Raw genomic sequence first — 24,676 nt, 5'->3', positions numbered from 1 at the left:
CAACTTTTATTCCTTGCTGCCTACCAAAACATTCATACAAGCCAAAGTTTGCTCCCATGCCTACAGCAGTAACTGCTATTAATGGACCAAAGTGATTGAATCATCGAAGGCTTGAGAGAAAATGTTTGCACAGTGTTTCAGCTACTATTTGCTTTATGGGCTCTGTTGACTGTACTTGCCAGACTTTTGCATTTATTAGCAGGGTTGTGTGATGTTCTGGCCCCTTCTTTCTTCTTTCTCCCTGGCAGATCCTGAGTGTCACGAGTGCTGCACAAGAACAAACAAACTGGACTAAGGACATCAAACTGCACTGAGGTCACACAGGGAGTGCTCAGCTCTCTTTGGATTCATATGTCCAACCTCAGCTGGGAAGATGCATCAACCACAATCAGCACTACCCAAAAATAGGATCTCTGGAGTGAGAACCACGCTAGTATATTTAAAGGTTTTTGTGGCTGGCTCCAAAAATTTTGTAGAAAATAGGACTTCAGGGTTGGCCACAGAAGTGGTAACACGGACTGGGAAAGAGAAGCCAATGGTTTTGCCTGTGTGCAGCACTGGGAGAAGAAGAACAAGTTTATATCGTGGGTCAGCCAACATTTACAAAGCCATGGCTCCTATGGATGAGCTAGAGCCCATCTGAAGGACAGCATCACTGTGCAGAGGCATGAATGGAAAGGGTTTTTCTTTGTGGAAAGAGAAAAAGTGTACGTGGAGGTTTATAATCATGAAAAAGAAGATGAAGTCTGCAGCATTAGTTTGGGGCTGATACTAAAGATATGAATAAACCCTGTTAATTTCCAAGGTACAAGAGAACTGCAGCCAAGAAATATTCCTGATCAGTGCTTAATCAAAGGCAAGTTCCCAGGAGACTTGACATTTGTGAAAATAATCCAATGGGACATTTTAGCTATAAATGTATCTTCTTCACTTTCTTGTTCAGCTTTTGATTTGGGGGCAGATTTTGATCAGTAGTTTTACAGCTCTTTGGGACATAGAGGCTTTTGTATCAGCTCATGGATTTTGTTACACAAAGTTTTCTTTGTACATGGGAAGGCTGGAGAATTGGCTCTGTGCAAGCCTGTAGAGTTTATAAAACCTGCAAGCACTAACCTCTCTTGGCTTCTCCTGCGAAAATAAATGTGAACTTGGAAACCTCTGGCTTGAAACAGAACCCACAGATATATAAAATTGGCCTGAAACAGGACTGCCTCACCAGTGTTCATGCAACTTAGTGGTAAATACCAAGCATTCAGAAGTCTTAAATCAGCCTCTGAAACCTTGACATTTTTGGTAGTCATGTTCTGCTAAATAAGAAAAAACAGTTTTGGGTTTCCATGATTGCTTTCTGTTTCTGGGCCATTTATGACAACACTTTCAAATTCTTCTCTTCAATGAAGACATCTAGAGACTTTTTTTTTTTTTAATAATAGCTGAGTATCTTACAATCAGGTGACTCAGAGAGCTGAAGTTTTTGGAAACCATGGCATGCTGAGCCTTGTCACTCATTCAGCTTCACTTACAAAAGGCACTCAGGGTGCAGGACAGAGGAAAAGCAGATCCTGACCTGCTCACTGATGTAAACAAGCATCTCCTCCTCTCCAGAAGAGCTAGTTGAAATAGGAGAACAAGGAACCCTGGCTTTGGGCCCTGAAATGGTTACTGTTGCAAAATGTGAAACAGGTTTAATGCACAGCCAACACAAGTGGAAGTTTGGCCCCAGCACAGATGGCTTCAAACTCTTGGGGTTCATCTCATTGTTTCTCTGATATCACAGTTGCTTTACCTTAGAAAAGAAGCATATTACCAAGCAAGCCTCAGAGAAAATTAATTAAAACTAAATGAGGTCACCTCTTTTTTTTCCTTCAAGCCCACTCATATCTTAAAGCTGCACAATGAAGGAATTAAAACTGTAGGAGTTGTAACTTCTTACATGGAGATTTATTTCATTAAATACAGCAGGAATAACCATTAATAAGGTATTACCTTGCTCTGAAAGAGCACTGGGTACCACCAACCCCTAAATAATTAGCTTGGTTCTAATACTGATGCATTTTGCAGCTGCAGAAAAATTATTTACCTTCTACACCTCAATTTTCTACTCTGTATTACAGATATTGCATATTCAGTACTACAATCACAAAGTTGCATTTTCTTGCCAGCTGGAAGACAGCAAGTCACAGTGTCTTGGAAAAAGGGAAAGAATGGTCTAGGAAATAATGAAGAAGATTATTCTTCTGGTGTCAGTTGACTTTTTTGTGTGGGAAGCTCTTCTGTCACCCTTTCTTCTCAATGCTACTTGTTTCCCATGTAGGATCATAAGCTGCTCACACTGAGGCTGGATTCTCTTCACTTATATTCAGCCAGCTAAAAATGAACTGTGTACAATCTCTCTTTAATCTAAATCCTTTCTAAAAGTCCCCAAGCACTGAGCAGGATATGATGCTTTCTTGAGGATGTTAGTCTACAATTAGGGATCCCTGGATTCTTTATTTGGATAAAATAGCATTAACACCTCCTCCCAAAAAATCATTCAGAGCTCCCCCTGATTTGCATCAGAGCAGAGAGCGTGCTCAGTTTTCAAGTCAATAACTTTTCTCATGGCCACACACACATACAAACCATATTTAAAAAAGGATGCTGAATATAAAAATAGCCACACTTGCCTTTCTAGTGGTCAAAATAAAGGAGGACACAGGGAGAGGCTGGAGAAGGGGACTCACAACTCCACATCTAGTCAGCACACACAGCAAGACTGGGAGACAGTAAAAACTCCCACCATCTGACAGCTGCTTGGCAGCTTTTGAGAACTGAGTCATCACACCCTGACCCAATTTCTAGCTGACAGGTGTCCCAACCACAGAAACCACCATCACAGGTGTCCCTGCTTTGTGCAAGTTCAGCAGAGAGACCACTAAGTTATTTGTTAGCAATGAAAAAGGTCACCTAGCTTAATTTTTCTACCAAGAACTCCCCCTGGGTAGTTTTACCTATGATTTGCTGTGGTCTGAAGATTTATGTGTTTTTCTTGGCATTAAACCTGTCTAGCTACATCTTCATTTGATAAATGATTTTCACTGAACCTATGGTGTGAATGTTCTAGAATGAAAACTGAGAACTAGAGACAGAACCCTCAAGTTTCAAAATATAATCCTCTCTGTATTAAAAACTCCAGGATCTGGAGCCAGTGTGGTGATACAGTCTGAGATGAACAGTTCCCCATGGTAACTTCTGTATATTTGCCTGGGTATTGGGAATTAAATGACATCTACTCCTAACTCAGCTGAAAATTTTGGTTAATGATAAAGCATTCATCATCACATATTTGTCTTCTTTTAGATGATCCAGCTTCAATTGCTGTGCAGCACAGTCCCATTGAAATCAGCATCTCTAGTATGGCCACAAGTGTGACCCCACAGCTTTAATACCTGGCAGGAATTCAGCATGGGTGCCTGAAATGCCCAGGACTTGACACACAATCTGCACATAAACCACCTTTTCAAAGACAGGCTTTCTAATAAAACAGCCACTGTTGACACAAACAGCCCCACATTTCTGATTTCCATAACCTCTAGAAAGCTGGATAGCATAGGAAATAAGCAATAATAGCCTGTTATTGGTGTATTTATTATGAATACTGTAAGTGGCTGTAAGTGAAAGCATATCAGTTCCAATGCACCAGGTCACTCTGTGAAGCCCAGTTTATGCCAGTGGCAAAAATAAGAGGAGACATTATGTCTTCATAAAACCTTGAGGTCAAGTGCCTCAGAAGACAGAAGAGGCTGCATTCAAGGCAAAGCAGACTTTCTGTGCAGTTATTCTTTAAAGGGCTTTGCTAGGGTTCACATACACACACCCTTTGCTCATGAAATAGGAGAGGAAAGGAGCACCTAACAGATGAAGGTTGTGTAGCTCAGCAGCCCCAGCTGGCCCAGTTCCCAATATATTTTGCTTGATAAACAGCTAATCCCTGAGTATAGTGTGGCATGCATTCCTCCAAACTTATCATTAATCATGGAAAAACCCAAGTTGTCCTTGCACTGTGTGAGTGCCTATGAACAGCCCCTTTGATAAGAGTGTTTTTACATGCCTGGAGGGATTTGGCTTTTTGGACCTCTGTCCTGTGAGTGGTAGGCAGACCTTCCTTTGCATGTGAGTCTGCTTTCATTGCTGGTTTCAAGCCACAAAGAGTTAGCAGAGATGTTTGAAATGAGAAGTTGTACCTCACTTATGCTCCCCCATTGTATTTGTGCTGTTCCACACATATATATCACATTCACACACATTATAATGCATAGCATTATAATTATGCACTGTCAGCAGACAGAGAGAAGGCAGGGGGACAGAAAAAGAAGGGAATTTATAAGAAGAAAAAGACAAGCTTTTAAAAAACAAAATATTTAGTCTCACAGTTTTTGTTTATTTTTGATATGTAAAATGAATAGAGCAAAGAAATAAAATTTGCCTCCTTCCCTTATAGCAGACCCAGAAACAGGAAAAACAGACAAATGTAGGTCTTGTCCACAAGTAAGGAATAGATTAGTTGCCTTTACAATAAATAGATATTGGGCACAGCCACAAATTGTATTGTGGGTTTTTTTTGTAATGACAGTAGTTAAGAGCACATATTTCCATTGTGTATCAGACACTTCCCATAGCCTGAGCTGTGAACCAGGCTTATTTCAGCTACCTGCTCTGGCCTTGCACATGGGAAAGAAAAAATCCTGACTATATGACAGAAGCTCCATAGCTTTCAGCTGACACAATATCTTGTGTCTTTTGTAAAAGAGAGTCACTCCTCATTGGAAATGGGAAAATCTTCACATCCTCAACTATGCTTTTTATTAAAAAAACCCCCAAAAACCATGAAACTCATTCCTGTTTTGGATTGTTGTAATCTCAATTTCAGCCTATGATACCTATCCACTACTGAGATAAAACAATTCTACACCAAAAAATATTTTTACTTTCTGTATCTACATCCTTTAACTTCCTTAATATTAAACATTGTCATTCAGGGGGAAATTTAAACTATACAACTTCATTAGGCATTTGTAGACCTGAAGAAAGGATACTGAGATGATACTTAGAACTAAAAGGGTTTAAATATGGGCAGATTTTACTTTGAATATGCACTACCAGTGTGAGAAATTAGGCTTGTTTATCACCAAACCTTTACTGGCACTGACAAACTTTAATGCAGGGAAGTTTAGTGAGGTGGCCTCTCAGAAAAAGAGGCTCCTGGCACGTCTCTCAGTGCCCTTGCACAGACACAAATGTGCCACTCACTCTCTGAGCCACAGAGATGAGAGAAAACAGCTGCAGCTCCCCAGCCCCATTCCCACAGAAGCAAGGGCAGGACGAGACCCCTCCCTGTGACTTTCTCTCTCCTTGGACACTGTGGAGCAGATGTGACACCAGAATTCCCTGAGCTCCAAGAGCTGGAGCAGCTCCTGGGCAGTGGGAATACAAGGTGGTCTCTTCACAGAGTCATTCTTCAAAGGCACCAGAGATTTGGATGCAAATAGTCAGTTTAAAGAAGAAATAAGGTCTGCTGATTTTCATCTTTTAGAATAAAAGCAGAGGTTAAAAAACAAAGTAAGGGAATAAACAGTTATAAAAATAATAAAAAGTTATAAAGACAACATACTGTATTTTCTCCATTTTTCATTTCCACATACAAATATTTTAGGATTTGTTTCTTGGCAATTTTTTTTCAAAGAAATGAGCACTGGCTTGATGTTTACTACATTTGTAGATACTATCTGGTTAGCTTTACCTCCTTTTAAACTTTTTTTACTATATTTTGATTTAATTTAATTTGAGGGTAGGACACATAGGGTATTTGGTCAGGTGGTATGTGGACAGGCCTGAATAGAACTATCTTTATGAAAAGGAACACTAAAAGCAAAACAGATTTTCTGTGCTTAATTCTGTGTAGTGGTTTTAATCATTATGAGTGCAAAAATCCCAGTAGTATAGAGATAAAAGTCTGCTCTGGGGGCAGATCCAGGGTGGCAGCTCTGAGAGCAAGAGTGAGGTGGTGAGGCACTGGAAAGGTTTCCCAGAGAAGCTGTGGGTGCCCCATCCCTGGAAATGTCCAACAAACACCCCTGCCCATGGCAAGGAGTTGGAAGGAGATCTTTAAGGTCCTTTTCAACCCAAATCATTCTGCAATTCTGTAATTCTGTGATTCTGTAATTCTGTGATCCTGTGATTCTGTGATTCTGTGGTTCTGTGAGACTGTGATTCTGTGGTTCTGTGATTCTGTGATTCTGTAATTCTGTGGATCTGTGATTCTGTAGTTCTGTGATTCTGTGGTTCTGTAATTCTGTGATTCTGTGATTCTGTGATTCTGTGATTCTGTGATCCTGTAATTCTGTAATTCTGTGATTCTGTAGTTCTGTGATTCTGTGGTTCTGTGATCCTGTAATTCTGTAATTCTGTGATTCTGTAGTTCTGTGATTCTGTGGTTCTGTGATTCTGTGATTCTGTAATTCTGTGATTCTGTGATTCTGTAATTCTGTAATTCTGTGATTCTATGATTCTGTGGCTCTGTAATTCTGTAATTCTGTGATTCTGTGATTCTGTAATTCTGTGATTCTGTAGTTCTGTGATTCTGTGGCTCTGTAATTCTGTAATTCTGTGATTCTGTGATTATGTGATTCTGTGACTCTGTTGTTCCATGATCAGGGAATGCAGAACTGCACACTCCTCTGCACCACACAGTAACCTAATTGCTCCATGTAATATCAATTTAACTCACAGAGCTGTGCCTTTTGCCACAGGAGCCATGTGACTGGCATAAGAGAAATAATTTGGAAAAGGATTTTCAAGCGGGATGAAAGGACACTTTGTGCAGAACAACAAGGATATGTGGGCTAATCCCTGCTCTCAGTTTCTTCATTTTTGGGCAGTATTTTCCAGCCTGTTGGAATGGAGCTGACCAGAATATATATATTAGTTTCTGGGTATCTTGGAAGAAAATAAAGGCAATCTCAGAAGTATCCATTTCCTCTGGATTAATTCCTGGAGCCGGGTAGACTTCTGTCAGCCAGTTCCAGGCTGGAATTGCCATTTAACTTTCTTTTTAAATTTAGGAAGTGTCAGAATTTGGGAGTTGGAGAAAACCAAGTCTTTGATTTGATGTCCAACGGGACAGCCAAGCAAGTAGGTGAACTCTTTTGGCACCAGATATTTCATAGCCTGCTGAGGATGGCTCAGGGTTTGTTTGTCCTACTGACATGTCTAGGAAATGAAAACAAATCTCCACTGCTCACAGCCCCCAGACTCTTGTGACAGACCAAGAATGACAAATCAGAGCATGGAAAAGGAACTGGCAAATACACCCTCAGAGTCAGCCTGGAATTTGCTGCCAGTGAGCAGCTGTCAAAAAGTCATTATAAAATACCAAAACTCTTTACCTCAGGCTTCTTCAGGAGAGAAAGATTTCCAGCAGTGATGAGAGGTCCTTGAGTAGGATAAAGCCCCCATGTTACTACAGTCTGTTTACATACCCCTCTTTCCAAAGATAGCAAAAAAAGTTTGGATATAGATTTATTGGGGTGACTAAAACCACTTTTATCAGAAAAAAATTTTAATGCTTTTTTCCCATTTATGCCCACAGGTACACATTCAATTTTTCATATTTATTTCATATGTGTGTCAGCCATGTTTGCACATACACATACAGTACATCAGTTTATAGACATTGTACCCATGTGCATATGAATGTCTTCAGTTTGGCTTTTTTCCTAAATAAAATCCATTGCAAAGATGGCAACAGAGATGGGCCATATATAACCAAAATTAAATGAATGCAAGTGAGTTAATTAGAAAGATAAAACCAAACAAGACAATTCTGACCAGAGGGTAAACCCAGACTGTAGTTATATCAGTGTGAGTGCTAAATTAGTTCCCATATTTCTAAACAGAAACAGAAGGAAAACTAATCAAAGGGAATTGCCAAGAAACTACTTCTTTAAAATTAATTTAATTTCAGCGTCAGGTAAAAGAAATTTAATATAGCAGAATATATAGAAGTTTGTCAGCATTTCACTTGCAAAGAACACAGATAATAAATATATTAGAAGCAGTCCCTTGGTGTATCACCTAATGCATGCTCATAGTCTGAGTGCCCTGGTAAATTCTGAACTTTGCTGTCTGTGCTCATAGCCACAGAGCGTAGCAGGAACCAAAAAGCCTCAAAAAAAGGATTATACATCCATGCAAACTCAATGGACTGGATAGTCCCCAGCTGAGGTGCCCTCAACTGTCACTGATAGAAAATTGCTGTCCTGGCAGGATGTTAGTGGACATTCACTGTTCAGGTGCTTTTAGAAGTATAACCCTTTCTGGGTGCACTCCAGATAGATTTTGCATTTGCATCTTTTTCTTTCATTGCTAAATCAAATGGTTCTTTGCAATGTTTTACCCCTGGCCCCTCATGTTGGATGCTGTAGTGTTCCATATTTACATCTTGTGTTCCACATGTGTCTAAACTCATGATCTGTTTTTCATAAATAAGTGGTTGTGATTGGTAGCAAAGAAAAAAAAAAAAAGAAAGAAAATAGGTGTCTAAGTTCTAAACATAGGCTTCTAAACCTGAACGTTGGCACCCAAATAATTGGCCAGCTTTCCAAAAAGCCAAGCCCCTGGAAATTTCCAGTAATCACAGTTGCCATACCAACGATTGTCAGCACTCTTGCAAAAGCAGGTCATGTATTTAGGTGCCAAAATGTAGCAAGAGGGGTCTAATTTCAGGCTTTTTTTTTTTTTTTTTTTTTTTTTTTTTTTTTTTTTTTTTTTTTTTTTTTTTTTTAGGTCTGGCCAAGAGCACTGATGATAATTGAGAACAGTTTCACCTCTGCTGCCAGTCTCCAGCTTCTCCAGCTGGAGTCACAAGCCTTGCTATGGTCTTGCAAAAGAGAAGATGTTTGGGGAGGTGAAGCATGAGGGGTTAGCTATTCCCAGTTCCACCCTGGGGTGCAGTGCTTTGTCTAACACTGAGATATCCCACAAAGGGATTTTGGGGCAAACTGCCCAGGGATTGTGGGGTTTGTTGAGGCTGGTTTGGCTGGGCTGGAAGCAGCTGTGGCTCAGGTCCATGTCACAGGGGGAGTTTGGTTTGTTGTGTTGCTGCAGGGAGGTTCCTAGACCTTTTTTTTTGAAGGGAGGACAAGTGTGTGTCCTGCTTGGTCCCCATCTCTGGGAGCTCTGAGCACTGCTCTGTGCTGCCTCTGCCTCCAAATACCTGCCTGACCTCAGGCAAGTCACTTAGCCTCTCTGTCTCGAGGCAAAATAAAGATAACACCACTTCCTTCTCCCTGCATTCTGTGTGTCCTCTTCAGCTCAGGTGTAAGCTCCTAAGGGCAAGGTTTGTCTTCTACCAAAACAGAGCCTTGATCTCAGCTGGGGCCTCGAGGCACAGCTGCAGTGCTGTTATTATCATTAATAATAATAATAACGAATGCAATCAGATCAAACACACTGCCTGTATGAGTCACTTTTGGGGTAAAGTTAGTCATTCCACAGAGCAATAGGTATATGTAAACTCTAGGTGCTGCCAAGGTTTCTCTTTTTTCCCACCATTTAAAAATCCACCCTTGGGAGTCTGGGTGAGCAGCAGGATCTGGAAGAGCCTGGCCCTGCCAGTGATTCCCTGTGGATGCACTTGTGCTCACATGCCTGACACTGGAAATGTTAATGGGGTAACTTTGCTCTGTATAGCTCAGCTATGTAAATACCCTCTGTGGGTTTCTGGATCAGAGGTGAAACTCCCATATCCAGCCTTCTCTGAATGGAATTCAATCTCTGTCATTGCCCTCAGTTGCACCTGCATGAAAACCAGCACGACATGCCAAAAAACATACTTTTTCTTGTTAAACATTCCAGATTTTAGTTGTTTGGGTTTGGGTTGTTTTTTTTTTGTTTTTTTTTTCATTTTGTTTTTGATCACTTGAATGAATCACCACAAAGGTATCTTGAAAGGGAAAAAAGAAATTACAAGAATTAATTGCTTAGTAAAACCTTTCAAATGAGATTTTTCACCTGAAAGAAAAGGCCTGCAGCCAGCTGGATTACACAGGTGCAAAATAAGACACAAGAGGGAGCTCACATAATAAATAATAGTGATAAACAACATTTTTGAAAACAGTTCTACCCTATGGGGGAAAGGAAATTAATAAACATTACGATTCCTATTTGTGGTTGTGGTTCTCATGGCTACAGTTATTGTTACAGGCTATGGGAACGTGCTTACAGACAAGGATCTCAGTGCACCAAGCTTTGCCATGGAACACAAAGGCACAACCCACCCACAAGAGCTTCTGTGGCATGGAAAAGAAGGGGGCTGAGCCAGGAGATGACAGGGAAACACTTCTGGCAGTGTTCAGGCAGAAAGTGACCTGAGTTTAGAGCTCCTCCAGGAGTTATTGTCAAATATTCAATGTGTGTTGCCTCTTAAAAATGCATTTAAATATCTATGTGCATTTAGGTTTCTGGAGAATGATGGCTCATATTCAAGAGACAGCCACATATACAGAAAACCAGAGGACTTGAAACTGAGTCTGCAACACAACTGTTGAGTTTTGTGTGTGGAATCAGGAGTTTCATTTCTGTTCCTGCAAGTTTAGTTCATCCAGCAACCACATTTCTCAGAACTTAGAGAAATTGTGCTCTTTTGACAAACACATTTGGCAAAATTCTTGAAATGTTCATGTGATCAGTCAAAACCTTTCAATTCCTTGTGAGAATAACTCAATATGTGTCAGTAACTACAATGGGCTGGATCTGCTGGCAGAGATCCACCTCCCTGCTGTTGGACACAGGTTTCACAGGGCTGGATCCTGGGACTTCCACCTTTCTGAGGCTGCAACTGCACCTGCTGGCACACACACCTCAGCTCCTCTGCAGAAATGGAAAAACAGAACAGCTGCAGGGCTGCCCCCAAAGCAAGGCCCCCACATTATGGCAGCTCTGGATATACATCAGAATTACCACCTGAAAGGAGGTTAGAGAGCCATCAGTGGGACACTAGTTTGGGGAGGACCCACACACAGATCTAGTAATACTTATCCTCTGATATCCTTCACCTCCAACAAGAAAACATATTTTGGACACAGCTGTCACTGGGGTTGGAAGAGTTCCAGTCCATCACAGGTCTCTCAGACATGTCCCTCCAGAAGTGTCCCTCCAGGAGCAGACACAAGACATGTGGTTTCTAGAATCTATTAGTAGAGATCCAATTAATGTAATTGTAGGGACTGTGAACCTTCCTTCCTATGCCAGGAGCTCTCTGGTGTGCAGCAGCCTCAGAGAGCTGCTGAGTGCCTCAGCCAAGGGCAGAGCCCTTCCTGCTCTGGGACACGAGTCTGTGCCATGAACACATCCACCCACAGCAGCAGTGCCTCCATTCTGCTCCTCTGCTCCTGCAGCGCAAATGGGGGTAGCACCAATCAACAGTGTCACTCATGGGGAGTTCAGGAGTGTGTTCAGTCCTGACAGATGTTTGTCAAACACCCTGTTGAGCAGCTCAAGGCTGCCTGGTGCCACCTGGGAGACTGCATCAGCAGTGTGACCATGGGCTGTTGTCCACTTTGTGGTGTCCCTCAAACACCATCCACAAACCAGCATCAGGAACTCCATAGACTGGAGGGAATCTGAAAGAGTGTGCAAGATCTGACAAAGGAGTGTCCCCTTTTCTGTGTACATTGCTGGAAGGTCACCATGAGCATCCTAATGTTACACAGAATTTTCAAGCACACAAAGAACTTCAGCAACTAAAATAACCAGAGACATTTCAACCCTGAGATCCTTCTTCACTATAAGATTCCAACTTAGAAAGTTTAGTCTGAATAAACTGACCTAACACTGGATACCCTGGACCTCAACACTGTGATTTACTCTTTCCACTCCTTTGAGAGAAGTTGATGAATTCTTCAGCAGAGAGGGCATTTTGTAGCCAGATTCCACAGCTGTGGAATTGCAGAAAGGCAGGCAGTGGATCCTGGGCTGGCAGGGACCATCCTCACCCTGCTTGGTGCATTTGATCTCTGCAGAGGAAGGAGCATACCCGGCATGGCACCGTGGCCAGCTGGCTTGGGAGAAGCAATGCTGGCTTTGACTGTGCAAGCAGGTGCTTGCTTCCCCTCCCCATCAGATGGGGAGAGTGAAAGAACAGCTGTAAATAGAACAGGGTTTTAAAAATTGGAGAAACAGAGATTAAAAATAAAACCCCAAAACACGAACTTGCCTGTCTTGCATTGGAAACCTGTCATGTTTTTAATCTAAATTGAAGTTATGCTAGTATTATGTAGTAAAACAATTGCATACTACCAGGGCCACACATTTTTGAGAAGTGAGGATGAGCCTTATGTCTTCCATAAAAACATACTGATACAGTTAAGCCTATTCTTTATGCTTTCTGGTAAATCATATTCTTTTACAGTCCACAGTTAAAGGGAGCAATATTTTTCTTTGCCAGAAAGTATTTACAGTACTGTACTATCCTTCATCTCTACCAGTTTTCATTTGTTACTATTGACACATGGTAAAACAGTTTTAATTATCTCCAGGCTCAAGTACAAGGATTTTTTATGATTCAGTCGGGTCTATTTAATTTCCAGTATCTAAGCTACCATAATGAAAGTGTTACTCAAGGTTTCTTCTTCAACTCCCTCCTCTTTAGATCATAATAAAGACAGCTCACTTGAGCAAATAGTTCCTTTGAAATGTTAATCCTCCTCAGATGTGTTTTTTGTTAGATCAGCTGCACTGTTAAAATACTTTCTATTTTCCCATTAATTGGAATGCAGAATAACACTTATTAGCCATATGGACACAAAGTAGCTAGTTGATGAAGACAACTGAATTAAAGCCTCATGCTAAACAATGAATTAACTGTGATAGATAGAGGGTGAAAAAAACACACTTACATAAAACTGGGTTGTCTGTCCCTCTCTTATCCAACACAATCTCTCCTTAAAAGACGAAATATATTTCAGACATTGTCCCCAGTGCAACCTAAAATCCATAAAAAAACATACAAAGGGGAGCAAATGTAAAAACCTACAGCAAAGGGGCTTACAGAAATGCCGGGTTTTTTTAAATTTATTGGTTTATATTAGTTTTAGTTTGGCACTTGAAGAATGAACCCCAGTGAGCTGAGCCTTTCCTCCAGCACTGCCTGTGGAGGTGCATGTTTGCTGCAGAGCTGGCTCTGTGGTGGCTCCCTGGCTGGAGAGCCTGGCTGGGCTCAGGTGTGACCAGGCACAGTGTGAGATCCCACCTGGGGCTGTGCCTCACCCTGAGCCCAGCACTGCTGCTCCCAAAAAGCGAGAGCAGCTCCGTGATTGCTGCTTAATGAATTGTGGGGGAATGTGCACGCTTTCCCTGGGGTGGGAAAGGAATTCCAGGTGGGTCGTCAGCATTCAAATATTAAATTGCTTCAGCAGGTTGTGTAAGGTTAGCAGCCAAGGAAGTTACCTCCATGTAAATCAGTAGGCACACAAGAAATGCTCTGCTCCATCCAGAAGGAGAAGAATGTGACTGGGAGGGCATTTAGGAAAACACCAGGTAAGAACCTCAGCTTGTATGCAGTGAAAGCATGGTTAAGCTTCAGTAGGCTTCAGTAAATATGGCTTTGTTTGGAAACTCTGCCTGTAATTTTGAAACAGGAGACATCTGAATCCATGGAGAATTTTGAGTCCTAGTCTATGTTTCAATGCAAGCTCAGTCTTTCTGGAAATATGTTCATTGTTCCTTGATTTACACATTTTGTGCAAGTCTGCACATGGACATACAACAATTAAGGAGCAGGAGCTGGGGTGAATGAAGCTTCAGTTACACATACAGCTTCCAGAAGGGGCAGGAAGCTGCTGTTATTTACTTAACCAGGAACAATAGATCATTTGCTATTCAGCTGGCATTTCCATTGCTGGCATGGATGGGTGCATCCTCTGCTCACACCCCCAGCTGCTGCACCCCTACCTGCTCCCTCCTCTGCCTCTGGCCCTGGTGATGCCTCCAACAGCAATCAGAGAGATTTCCAGATTCCAGCAACTGACAGAGAGTAAATTTGCAAATGTGTGCTGTGCTAACATGATTAGGCCTGTGAACATGCAAATCCTTGGAAAGAATTTTGGTTTTATGCAACTGACGTAAATAAAAAGGATCCTGCTTCTGCACTGCCTAGACAGCACTGTGCTAACTGGACTGCCAGAGATGATTTCATTCACCTCTTCAGTGAGACACACAGAGAACCTCAGTGCAGATAGCTCCAGGGTATAATTTTCATGATAATCAAAACACAGACACACTACACTATAGTTTAGAACCAGAACTGAGAGCAGATATCTAATTCTGGAAGGAGGGAAATTTTTGTGTGTCCAGAATCTGATGCTCACAGGCCCCACAGCTGCTCTGTCTGATGTCACAGGATTTTGGGGAGCAATAAATGATCCTCTCCAGGTAGACCAAGCAGGCAGTATTTCCACCAGCATCAGGATGTGACTGACTCACACAAGCAGGAGTGCTTTACTCTTGATCTTGTGTTTCAGCTGGGGCCAAAGACTGGAAATAGTGTTGGTGTATCCTTGCTATTTGTTTGACTGATCAATTGTCCTTCCTCCAGCATGCCATGTGTCTGTAATTTGGGAGGACACAGTCCTGGGCAGAGTGGTCCTTACAGTAACTTTTCCCTCGGAGCAGCCCACAAGTTATTACCTTGTTTTGCAGCTTGTTGCAGTGGAAAACAACCAGAGCTTCATTAAGAAAACCTCACACAGAGATCAATCAGGTTACTCTGGTTAATCCTGACTCTCACTTGGCAGTGGATTATAACCTCCCTCATGAGGTAATTTCTAGTTCCTCATGGAGAAAGTAAGGTGGATTCTTCTGGCATTTGCAACAGCAGGCATTCATTTGAGTTTTCTCCTGAAAGGCCAAAATATTGTGCTGAGGATATGCTAGGTTACCTTCAATAATGTGGAGTTGTGAGCATTTCCTGGGGGAAAAATGTGAGGAAGGTGTGTTTGTGTGGATGGAGATTATCAACATTTCCCTAGGGATGAAATCCATGTGGGCTCTGCTCGTGAAGCCCTTGACTAGAAGACCTTTGCCAAACTTAATATTTCTGAGACTGAATATTCAAAGAAATCCTTGAGTCAGGGAACACAGAGTGTTCTCTCCTTGCTGATAATATAGCAAAATATCATCTGCTTCCCAGAGACAGTTCTGATAATTTAAACCATTTTTTTCATTGGAGGAAAACCTCAAAGTTTTATTTGAAACACATATTATTAAAATTATGAAAGATTTGAATCATTAGTTTCCTAAGAAAAACTGAAAACTTGATATTCTTATGTCTTACTCTTTCTCTCCTCATCTGTATTTTTCTCCAATTTTTTTATGTAATAAATTGTAAAGAGAGGAAAAAATACTGGTATAGGACTGAAAAAATTAGTATTTATAGTTTTCTAATTAAAAAAAATGAAAATGGCTGACTTATTTTTTAAATATTTCTACTTCCCTGTGTGACTGCTGTGAAGTTGGGGCTCATGGTAGTTGGTTGTACTGATATAAACAGACAAGCACAGCTGAGATTGGAAGGGACCTCTGGAGATTGTCTTGTCCAAGCTCCCTTCTCACAGTACAATCAGTTCAAGCAACTTTTCCAGATTATTTTAAAGTGGTCCTTCAGCTCCTCCAGCAAATCCAAGCTCTCTGGAAGTTTATTTTTCCTTTACTGAATCTTGCAGATCTTTTGGCCACAAATAATTGCTGATTCCTTCCAGGGAGGGATATATGCAGCAGCCTTTCTCATCCTGTTCTACAATCCATGCCCTTTCCCTTTCAGGATTGCTCAGAGAATATTCTCTAATATTCTCCAGAAAGCAAGGTCACTTGTTCACAAGAAATCTTTAAACCAGTGTCAGAGGAAAAGTTAAAAATACTCACTGCCACATGCATAGAAAGTTATCTGTCACCAGTACTTTTCCTATAACAAAACCAGGAAATTCACAGGCAAAATAGCCAGGATACACTCTCAGCTGTTTATAACAGGCCATTGAGCAATGTTAAAGAGCAAAAAATGGTGCTCAGTGCTATTTGTCATTTGTGCTTTATTTATTTGTTATTTCATTTATTTGTCCCAAAGCCAGCTTTGGTGCCAATGGCACTGGCACAGGAGCCCAGTGAGGAACCAAGGGTTTGCAGTTCCACTACTGCACTGTACCACAGATTTTGGGTGAAATCTGAAGTGCCTGAAGTGGAAGATGACAGTCCATGTAGGTCTGTTCAGCACAGCTCAGCAAGTGCTACCTTTTCCCTGGAATTACAACAAAATACATAAAATCATGAGACTGAGACATACTGTGGAGGAAACTGAACCATCACAACTTCAGATGTCCTGTTTATTTTCTTTTCACTTTGGTTGGCATGGCCCACAAGGTACAATTGTTATACAATTAATGCAGTCTATTTTTAAATGTAAGGGGGTTTTTTCTTTCTTTTTGAAAAAAATGCAATTATTATAAATATCCAAATCATCATTAAAACATAAAACATTTTCTCTCTAAGGAAATTTCAGCCATTTCCAAAACCAAGCTTTCAGTTCTAAGCTATTTTAACTGTACTGCTCTTTTGTTAGTTCCAATGGATTATTTTGAAATTTCTCTAATTTATATTTCAATGTACTTTCTAGGCACACTGGCCATTCTTTCAAAGGAGCATAAAGTGGTTATTGTTAATACATACATGCTGGGTAGCAGCAAATGTTTCTGGAGTACTGGGCTTTCTGTAATGACATTAAATGAAGGAAAAAAAAAAGAGATGAAGTAATACTGATCTCTATGACAGCCTCTGTTTTCAGGACAAGGATTTAATTCAGAATTAAGCCACATTAGTGTTAAAGAAGCCATTACTCAATTGCAAATTTTTCTCCCCAAAACCCCATTTCATTGCTCAGTGCAATAAGCTGGTACATTTATCCACAAACATTTGATGACTGATGCTTTATTTTGCCTTTGAATGTTTCTTTAATGAAATCCTGGTCCTTAAAAATATCCAGTAACAGAGTTAACCATTTTGCTCTCACATTAGCAGAGCAGTTGTTCTGTTGCCATTTGTCATTTACCTAGCTTTCATATGTGACTGCCTGAAAGAGAAAAACAAAAATCAGGTATCAACACAAATATAAATTGTTTATAGAATTTTAGTGGGTATAAATACATGTGCCACTCTGTGTGGCTTTTTCATTCTTTTTTAACAGGCATACATTTACTTATGTTTTGCATTAGCTGTGGAAAACTTCCCTTGAGTTTTGTCAAACTGTCTTGTTCTGAGAATGCATAAAACAACTCTCTTCCAAGTTTAGGATATGCTTTGTTGTCTTTTGAAAGTTATGGTGCAAATTTGCTGGGGGACATTTAGTCCAGCAATGCTCAGAGTCCAGCAAAACTATTTCTAGGCTAAATGGTACTTCTGGTCTCTAAGGAGCTTCTACAGCCAAAAATCCCTGGGACATGTGCACAACCCCTTTTCCCAGGCTGAGCTGTGTTTGAGACCAGAAATGTGGGCATGTGTTGATAAAAGAGAAGATTAATGCTATACTATCTGAAAATTGTCTGACACCAGCTGAATCTCTCCCATCCTGTGCTGGGTGGTATTATAAGGTGGAGCCACCAGAAAACAAACTTGGATTTAGGCACCAAATCGACCCAGCAGGCCCTTTATGAGTTAAAGAAGGGGAAATTTAAAGAAGAAAAATAAAGAAGGTGCTGAGCTCCTTCCTTTTGTCTGCCCCCAGAGTGGGGTCACACCTGTCTATCAGGGAAAAATCTGAAAAGAAGAAAGCTGAAGAAGAGAAGAAAGGTGCAAGAGAAGAAGGCTGCAGGGCTTTTCCCAGAGGAGCCAGGCAGGCTGTGGAGGGTGGCTCTGCCCTCAGCTCACCTCCCATGGCTCAGAGCTGCTGCATTTTGCTCTCGTCATCCCCCTTCTGCTATTTCATTCACCCATTTAAACAACAGAAACCAGGAGAATTTGTTTCCTTGGCTCTGTATTCTCCAGAGTAAAAACAAGCCAACAAGATGTTTCTAAGAAAAAGGTTGATGCTATCTTTTAAAATGTATTTCCAACTGATTGTTATCTTATTTCAAGCTGGGCCTTCTGCCACCTCTGCTCCCCCTCCTCCTGGCATCAACCACTAGCTCAAATCTCACCAAAAAGATGGAAAGTTTCAGCCCTGCCCCAGCCTTGCAGGAGGTATCTGGCCTCTAAAGAATGTCAGAAACTGACGTCTTCTGAGATCTTTGCATGTTTTGCACTTGAAAATTGTCTCCAAGCACTTTTGAGAGTCTGGTTATCTATATGGGTGTGTGAGAAATGCCATAGGATGGGCAAGATGAGTCACACACAAGATCCTGTTTTTCACAGAACAAGCCCTGGTGTAACTGCCACTTTAACCCTTATTTTTTCATTTCTCAATTTTTGTCCCCTTCCTCAAAATTTGTTCCCTTCACTTGCCTTCAGAGGATCTTTTGTCACGTCCTTTCCATGGGTACCACTGACTTTTTTTGATTCGTGCTGCTAAATTCTGAGATCCTTTCTGCTTTTTAGGGGTTATTTGCCCTTTTGCAGCAAGGCTCTGTGCTCTCAGTGCTGACGTGGGCCCTGCAGAGAATTATTGCCTGGCCATGCACGTTGGTGCCAAGTGGAGATAATGCCCTCTTTTCAGACTGAAGCCTGCCCGTAGGAGTGTTCCCAGTACCATTTTCACAGTCATAACTGCAGTTAATCTTAAACTTGGCATAGCCTTCCTTTCTCTGTAATGCTTTTAATGACTCTTGCAGGGTGGGAGAATCCTCAGGGGTTTGCAGAGCTGCATTCACCTACTGATTCACTCTTGCCAGGTTGATGTTGCTAACCAAGGTCCAGCTTAATAAGCAACTCTGCCATTTATATTAGAGTGCAGGAAGTTATCTGTCTTTTCCAGCTAAACAGCACTGAGAGGAGGAGGAAGCATTTTTTCTGAGCAAGCAGGAGGTGCCGTGCAGCACAATGGTCAGTAAATATGTAGCAGCAATTTGCAGGGTTTATTTTTAATCCAGGGCCTACGTTGAGAGAATGGCATGGACTGGATAAATCAATCAGGCTGCTGCAAAGCAAGCTTGAAAGGAAAGGGCAGTCAAGGAGGAAGTGGTAAATAACACACAGGACTGATTGCTTCTGGGCACAGCTAAGGCCTTGGGTTTAAGGAGTAATTTAAGGAGTAATTACCTGGTCACACCTAAACCCTCGCTGGTGTGCAATGTGCAAACTGCAGACTTCAGCTAAGAGACTGTTCTTGCCTTGGACAGCAAGAGTTTCCTTGGTAAAAGCCATTTATTCCTGTTTTCCTGAGGGAGCTGTAAAGTGTGCAGGACCCCATGCTTAGCCATTTGTGATCTCTGGTCTCAGCACCAGCACAGAGCTCACCTGCTCCAAATGAGCTGGGGACAGCAAGGGGAAATAAGCTGAGAGTTGACATTTCTCCTCTGTCACAAAGCTGGGATGCAGAGCTGAGCTCCATAAATAATTTGTGCCAGGCCAAGAGTACAAAAATGCTCCTTGCACTTGATGGTGGGCATGCTGTGCAACCCAGCAGGGGTGAGCCAAGTGCCACATTTGCAAACCTGTTGACTGATGATCCCACTAAGAAAAAAAATGGCCAAAGGGAACCAAACAAACTGTGTCTGCCCATTGCACTCATGGTGAGAAGCCTGCAGCTCATCTCCCTTGGATGTAAATGTAAATGTAGGGTAAATGTAGGGTGAGTTTTACTCAGTTTGTCCTTCTTACAAGCCTGTTGCAGACAGATAATACAGATCCTTTCTGCAGCAGACAGACACAGATGGCCCTGCCCTGCTGGGATGATAGCAAATGGAGGTCTGAAATGGGATGCAGTAATTCCCACTGCTTGCTTCCTTGGCTCCCTGTTAAACCTGAGAAGAGCTGGGAAATGCAACACACCTGAAGAACTATGGAAGCAGGAGGTCAGCTGTGGCCATGATGTGCCTTTCATCCCAGAAGATGGTCCAACCAATGATCCAGTTAAATGAGGAAAGACAAAATTAGGCTGCCATTGTTCACCAGTCTACTTCTGCCAGGAGACAAGTAGTGGATGATTAAAGACTTCCTCAGTTGTGTCTCAAAGGAAAAAAATCAAACCAAATGAATATTTAGGAAGACAATTGCATTCAAGGGGGAAGGAGAGCCATGAAACAACATTACTTGGTGGAAAAAGGAACAAGATCCTGTGAGTACAGGCTGCTCTGGGTATCACACCCAGGTCCTTGGGACTAACCACTGGTCCCAGAGCTCCCAAACCTGAAATGCAGATTGCCCTACCCATCAGTTTGGGCCAGGTATCAGCCAACATGCAGAATCAGTCATGGAGACACAGAGTGTAAACTAGATCCAACCAAACTGGATATTGGGGCTTGCATTTGTACTAGGGCTCTCTACTCTGGGATTTGAAACAGTTTTCACCTGGTTGTAATGTCAGGTGCCTGGCAAGTGGACTGCAAATGACCCTCACTTCAATTACCCTGCATCAGCAGGATCCTTTCTCTGCAGAGCCTAACACACACTGAGTGAAAAACAACACATACATATTCTCCTAATAAATTCTCCAACTTTTCCTGAGCCTGAGCTAAACCTTCTTATCTAATATCAAGTAATTTAAGCATTTTTAACATTCTAAAGACAAGTTAATCCTTTTATAGGGAAAAGTCAGAAAATGGGCTTACAATGACATTTTAACAGTGTCTATGGTATGTTAAGCTGATGAAAAATTCTAGCAGCAGTTTCAAGCACTTTTGGCTAAAATATTATTGTGATCTTAAAGCATTATAAAATGTAAGTATCATGCCAAATTGCTAGGTGTTTGCCAACAGTATAAAATATTATATTCTACCCAAACAAATTGGTTTTTTTCTCCCAGTAACTTCAATTCTCAGATATGGTTTTAGTGACATGACACATTTAATAGGAGTCTTAATTTGACCTGGTCCTAGACTTATATTTATTCATCTCCTTTGAGCTCCCTACTTTTCCCAGGTAAGTTTTGTTGCCAAGTAACACTTGATTTCCATCTGTTTTCCAAGGTTTCATTTCCATAATTTTTCTGGTTTTATTGGAGTGTGGCCATTTCAATGCATGCTAAAGATGATGAAGAAACAATCTGAAACTCCTGTTTGCTCACAGGAAGAAAAAATATTAGAAGTTGGGATATTGATTTGTCCAACACATTCTGTATCACTTAGAAACCTATCCTTGAGTTTTATGTTCATTAGGGTTTTATTGTCTCTTTTGGAGATGACAAAAGTTCCCTCATTTTCTATGACTGTTTTCTCCCAATATCCAAAGGAGCTCAGAGGTTAATAAATAAAGCAAGCACCTCTTCAAAGCCTGGCAAACTGCTCTGCAGAGCCACCACACAAGCCACCACATATCACAAATTTTGAGAGCAAAGCAGTCCTGACCATTAATAAACCCATTGAAGGATCTGCCATTTGAACACCCACCAGAGAGCACCTCTTGCCTGATCCTGGGAACCAGGGCAGTGTTATCAGGGAGCTGATCCCACTCCTGAAAGCCCTCAAGCACCCTCTTGCTCATTGCCCACACCCAGGAACACACACCCCAGAGCTCCCTGTGCTTCGTTCTTGGTTTGTTTGTTTTTTCCAAGCCTGGTTTGCTGAAGGGAGTGCCATGGAGGAATGCAGGAGTATGCCTTGCTGCTTTCAGCCCGAGGACAACCCAAGATCCCTGCAGCTCCTCCTGCATGGAACAGGGCTGCAGTAGGTTTGTGCCCTCTGGGGACACCCAGGACATCTCACATGGCTCCAGGGCATTGCCTAGAGCAGGTCCAGGGAGTTCCCTGGAGCTCATCTTGGGACAGGAACCAGAGTGATCTGGCTGCTTATTCCTGGATGGAAGTGGAAAATGGGGCTAATTCAGGTTTGGAAACAAGCAGTTAGCAGTCAGAGGCCTCAAACACAGTCCATGATGCTGTTTGGGATCTGACCTGATGTTATCCTTGACAGCACCCTTGCTGATTTTATGGCATGGCCACATGGTGAATGTGGCCTCACCAAAGCTGAAGAATCTGCTTTGGCACATGCTGGAAGCCTAAGGAGCACTCTATTAGTGCTTATTGTACTCTGTTAGTAGTTCAGCACATCATCCTCATGCCCCAGGACAGGATGGTCAAAAGAAGCATTAAATTTGGAGCTGCATGTTAGAGCTAATAAGGCAAAAGTCCCAGCCTCTGTTCCCAGCTCAGCCAGACTTTCCTGCAAGATCTGCTCCAAAACTGCTTCTATCCCATTTTCCCTCTGTCAAAAGTGTGGCTAACACTTCTGAATCCTGCAAGAGAGCTGTGGAGAAAATATCCTTTCCTAATGGGATCAGATATTGTGGGAAAGAGATTAAATAACTTGGGGGAAAAAATAGGTGACTTGTTCTCAGATCTGTCTTCCACAAATACCACCTTGGACTCCATTCCTGAGCTACACAACCAACACATGGCTTCTGCTTTGTGGCATTGTATTTTCCTTATTTTAAATTAAGCCAATAGGATACTCCTAGTTCACAGCTGCAGGAGGGCCAAATTATGTCTTTTTACACCTTCTACATCACCCACAGGAAAAAGGCAAGACAGCAACATACAGGAACCTTTCTGCCCAGAGCTGAAACAGCCTGCAGCAATGTATAGAGCAGAGAAATATCTTTAATTAGCTTGCTATTATAAACTGCCTTTGGTTTATAAGTGATCCCATCTTTACCGTGAAACATACTGGGAAATTTAAAAACTTATAAAAACTTTTTAAAAAACTTAAAATCATCTTTCAATGACTAAAATTTCAAAGGAAAGACAGAAAACTGTAGAGCTATCTACTGTGACCTTTGGTAATTGGCAATGAAAAGTGTTTGATCTTTACCTGACAGCAGCATAACAGGAGTTATCCCTGGCCTGAGCCATTTAAAATAGGAAGAACTGCTGAGCTTTCCTTCCCCTGTGGTTCTCTTCAAGATTAGCAGCAGTGAACAGCAATTTCTGTTTGTTTTTATAATAATATCCTGTTTTGTAATCCACAGGAAAAGGAGTATGAAAGTAGCAATCTTGGCAGGGATTGGAGGCCAGGGAACTGTTTTCTGAAATCTCAAAGCTCAGGAACACAAAGACTTGGAAGAATTTCCAAGTGCAGTGAATGCCAAATGGTAAAGAAAATGACATGACAATGAGAGGGAGAAATTATTTATTCACCCTCTTAATAAATTCTTCTTCTAGGGTCACTTTTTCCTTTTTCAGTGAACAATTGACAGGCAATTTCTTCCAAATGGTTTTAAATAGAACTTACTGCAAGTTTAAGGATTGTTAATATTTTTTGCAAAGATGAAACAACTTTAAAGAAACAACTTTAAAAAACGGAAAAAAAACTCAAAAAAAGGAAAGTATAATTTAACACCAAACAAATGAACAGCTGAAAAATCCACAGAACACAGATATCCAAGCAAATAATGGTATTATTAAAGGGTCCATATAACATTTCTGCTCAGCACTTACATGCAAACAGACTAGGTCATATTTTTCTCCAAGAAAGATAATACCTTATGAACCCATCCTTGCAGTTCCCATTCAAAAACTGGAAAGAAAAGCATGTTAGGACTAGAGAAGGCATTTTTAAAAGCTTGCATCTATTGGAGCATGGTTTCAAAGGGCCATAAGCTAGAATAAATATTGACTGACTAAGGAAAAAATACACAACAATAGCAATTGTTCAAAATGGACATAATTTGGAATCTAACAGACCCACACTGAGCTAAACCAACCTGGACAGGGACCAAGGCCTCAAATTTAAAGTCAGTTTTAGAATTTAGCTTTCACTAATTTCACTGAGAATTAGACACAGAAATACCTTCATGACTCTAGGTCTGATTCACTGACTGGTGTTGCTTTTTGCTTTCAACCATTCCCCAAGCACAACCTGCTCCAGCAAGGGGAAGCAGAACATTGTGAAGGAGATGAGCCTTGGGACAGAAAATGTCACACAGTTTCTCTTTCTTTGCCACAAGGCTGTTCTGGGTCTTCTTTCAAGTATTCATCCTGCATTTGCTTTGTGTTAATTCCTCCTAAATATGGCTTTTCATGTTATTATAGATAGTGTCAAACAGTTCTTCCTCTGTCTGATAATCTTTGCTATTTCATTCTTCTCTTCTTCTCTTCTCTTCTCTTCTCTTCTCTTCTCTTCTCTTCTCTTCTCTTCTCTTCTCTTCTCTTCTCTTCTCTTCTCTTCTCTTCTCTTCTCTTCTCTTCTCTTCTCTTCTCTTCTCTTCTCTTCTCTTCTCTTCTCTTCTCTTCTCTTCTCTTCTCTCCTCTCCTCTCCTCTCCTCTTCTCTTCTCTTCTTCTCCTTTTCTCCTTCCAGTCTCTGATAATGCACCATTTTTACCAGTTAAAAGTAGGGTGTTACATGCAGGCACAAATGTTTGGCAAAGAATAATTTTTATTGCAGTTGTTCCCAGTATTTTCCCCAAATTTCTTCTCTAGCTATTCTCATTTTCATTTTAATCGTTTCAATAACCTCTTGAATTATTCACTGGAAAATATTTCAGCCACATTTCTTAAGAGTTAAG

The sequence above is a fragment of the Oenanthe melanoleuca genome, chromosome 4, assembly GCF_029582105.1.
Source record: "Oenanthe melanoleuca isolate GR-GAL-2019-014 chromosome 4, OMel1.0, whole genome shotgun sequence".
Taxonomy (NCBI): domain Eukaryota; kingdom Metazoa; phylum Chordata; class Aves; order Passeriformes; family Muscicapidae; genus Oenanthe; species Oenanthe melanoleuca.
This window is presented reverse-complemented; position numbering follows the sequence as displayed.